Source organism: Ixodes scapularis, unplaced genomic scaffold, assembly GCF_016920785.2.
Source record: "Ixodes scapularis isolate PalLabHiFi unplaced genomic scaffold, ASM1692078v2 PGA_scaffold5__190_contigs__length_132052651, whole genome shotgun sequence".
Classification (NCBI taxonomy): Eukaryota; Metazoa; Arthropoda; class Arachnida; order Ixodida; family Ixodidae; genus Ixodes; species Ixodes scapularis.
This window is the reverse complement of record NW_024609880.1, coordinates 104,074,887-104,078,670: the sequence shown is the minus strand read 5'-3', so window position 1 is coordinate 104,078,670 and position 3,784 is coordinate 104,074,887.

Here is a 3,784-nt window from a genome sequence, read left to right as displayed (position 1 = left end):
TGAAAAATATCGCACCAAAACCAAAAAAGCCTGGGCAACGTCTCTGCCCACAAAACCAACTAGCCCGCCAAAAGTTTCAAACGTACAGGTGGTTTGGTCTTGTGACCCTACCTAAAAAGCCTGCTGTAACCCAACTATCCTATCGCTACTTTAAAAACTGCTTTCTGCTACCTCATTAAACCACCAGAGTTAGAGCAAAAATGCTTTACAGCAGGGTGGTAAACCTGGAGGATCAACCCCAATGGGGTGTGCCCGCGCAACACCACCAATGAAGCAGATCCAACAAGCAAGCCTATCCTATCGCTACTTTAAAAAGTGCTTTCTAGTACCCATAAACACACTCGCAACTAAACTAAATACACCAAATATTGCTTAGCTTCGCAGGAGCTCTGGAAAACACGTCCTCTTTGTCAGCTGATAAGCAGCTGACTGGTGAGACATATTGATGCCTATTTCGGAACACAGAAAGGGAAGGTAGTGAGCTTTGGTAATAGCACACTCATTCGTGTTTTCTTTTTCATGTCTTGTCATAAAGTGGAGCCAAAGGTTTTTTTGTTTTTTTTTTCACATTGCTCGGCTGCCCGAGGTTGCAAATATTTGTACAAAACATGGGAGTGCACAGCAGTATACTTCCTTCATACTTGGCGATGTCGAATTTAAAAATTGTCAAATGGTTCATTAAGGTCAAGCTTTCATGAAACAATTTTTTTATATCATTATTAGTATTTGAAGTGTACAGCAATAATGGACCTCCTTTCTTAATGCATATTCCAAAGCTGAAATTACTTCTCTTAAAGGGGCGCTCGGGAGCTTTCTAAGACGGCCTATTTATGGCCGTAACACATTCTATGTGCTCTAAGCATCCCAAATATTTAAGTTTAAATCATGTGCAGCTTAGTTCACTAATAAAAATGTGATAAAAGATAGTGAATCTCAGACATGCAAATGGCGGCACTGAACCCGGCCGAATGTAGGTGAGGAACGAACGGGGCTCATCAGACAATCACAAGCGATAGCTTCACGTCCGGACAAGCAGCCAACCAGCCCTGCTCGTCTGCACAAGAGGCCCTTGCTTGCAATCGACTGACAAGTGTCTTTCGCCGTTCCACCCTATTCGCCTTGATTCGGTTCAACCGCATTCGCTATCTTTGATCACAGTTTTTAACAGTGAAATAGGCCACACATGATTGTAAGTTTTGGACTTGTGGGATGTTAGAGCACATAGGTTGAGTTTGGGACATAAATAGGCCATCCTGGAATACTAGAGACTGCCCCTTTAATTTATTTCATTTTTTTATATATATCTACAGTTCAGCATTTCAGTGAAACAAAGCAGGAACATGATTGCAGATGAAAGTGGAGAGTCCATTTGTGTTGCCTGTATTTCTCCACTTTTTGTGCATTTTCTTGACAGTGCTACTCACTGCAGATTCATCTTGGACCTGGCATCAAAATGCGAGAGGCAGCATTTACACACGCTGTGGAAAAGGCTGCCACTCCTGGCCGCTCTCTCAGAATGGTCAGCCAATCACTGTGGGAGCCTGCGGAGCTCTTGAACAAGGGTGTGTCAGGGCAAGCCTGCAGGCATCTCCTCTAGGAGGGTGTGGTGGGAAAACAGCCCCTACCACACCAGGTGGGTATTTCTGATCAACCTGGAAGGGCACAGCACCTGTTGTAACTGCTGTGCTTAGCTCTGAACAAAAAAAAAATTTGGTTATGGGAATATTTATACAGCGTGTAGTTGGTCTGCCATTAAAGTTGCGACGAGTCATACGCTGTAGATGAGCAGCGTGTGACTCGTCGCAACTTTAATGGCAGACATAATGTTTGTATAGTGTGAGTTATGATTTACTATGATTTGAGATTTTTATGAACCTATTGTTGATTTTGCCTTGTGCAGCACACATGTACAGTGAGAGGCACTAAGAGGTCAGACAAGGTGAATGTGGACAGAGAAGGAGAAATGCCACTTGGTGTGCAGTGCTTTCTTTGCTCACTGGGAGCGAGGCCACGATGTTTGATCTGCAGTCAAACCTGATATTATCGAGCCCGGTTAATTTAAGGGCACATGGTGAGGTAAAATTGAAAAAAAAAAATCGATTTTAGTTTTTTTCGCAATTTGGAAAGTTTAGCTCTTTCTGCACATTTTCCATTGTCCCAGTGTTTTTGGAAAGCTATATTTCGGGCTGAAAATCACTTCTTCCGAAAGCAAGTAGCAGGTGACTACGCCTCCTTTTGGGATACACTCCCTGTTTATCGATGAATTCTCCAACAAAACAAAATCAACACAAGACCTAAAAGCTTGTCCAGTAACAGATAATCTAAAAAAATTATTTTGAAACTATTGCATAGCTTTTTTTCAACCAAGACAATCACGAGACGCTGTGCACGTTTTTCCCAGGTGTGTAACGTGTGTACATTCAAGTGTTTGTGTTTTCATAACGACAAAATGGCGCCATTGAATGCTGTTGCTTTATTCAATGGTGGCAGCATTGCACAAGCCAATGTTTTGAAGTTTTGTGGATGGAACCCTGTTTGGAAAGCCGTCAAGTGGCTGAGGGAAGTTGACATCACTCTAATATACTTTACGGACCAAGCGACATGGCAGCTCACAAAGGAGGCCCGGCAAGCAATGCGATAAGCCTAAAGGCAAAGATATGACTTTAGCAATGCCTTTCAAGCTGGCGGCTATTGAAAAAATGACTAAGGCTGTTGGTGCCAATAGAAATTCGTTATTCACCAGTTTTTTTCCTTTAAACTCAATTATCTCAAAACAGTGTTTTTTAGTACATAGGTACCATTTTTTCCTTAACCTGAGATTATAGAGGGTTGATTTTTTATTCCTACACATACATGGATGTTCAAAGATACTGAACTAAAATTAAAAATGTGCACCTAGCAGTTTTTGAGTTATAAAGTTTTTAATAGATGAAAAAAACTAAAATTTCAGTACTAGAATAAAAAAAATATTTAAAAAAACTTATTTTAGATTGGTTCAAATAATTCTAGTTCAGTGGATAAAACACAATGTTTCGAACAAAATGATATATGCATGACAGAAATACTCCTAATAGTCACCGAGAAAACTGTTCCTCAACATGGCCTCAAATGCATGGGGAGTATAGGACTTACCTTGTGCCCTTAAACTATTTGTAAATGGACCGGTAGCTGCAATACAAATGCATAGCGAAAAATGCAATTACATCGAACGAAAATTGCAGCGTCTCTCCATGGACCGATCTGCCAAGAGCGCTGTTTAGCTCTGCAAGCTGGCTTTCCCCCTGCTTGAGAATCAATTTTGGGGGAGAGCCAGCTTGCAGAGAAAGCTGGCTTTTTTTCTTTTGAGCAGCCGTGTCGGCCGCCCAGGAGTAAAAAAAAGTCTTGTGGGGGGAGAGGGTGAGCCGGTAAACGAAGAAGCGGCCACTATATAACTGCTGTCGGCGTCCCTCATAATGTACAGATGCCCCTTTGAGCGTGGACAACTTTTCAAAATGTGGCGTGCTTGTTCGTTGTCAAATTCATTAAAACTTCTATAGAGAATTGCCCGCTATATCAAAGTGGTAGACGGTTTTTTGAGAGTTTGATATAGTCAGGTTTGACTGTATTATGTTGCCCACAGGTAGGCGAAATCAGATAGAACATGGGAGGCCGGGCCGAGTGATAAATTGACTGATTATCAGGCTTGGCACGACATAACCTCTTGTTCGCTGTTGTAGTTGGGATTTTATTATTTTAAGGTTTTTTTTATGAATAACTGCTCGTGTATTTCTTTTTATGCACTGCA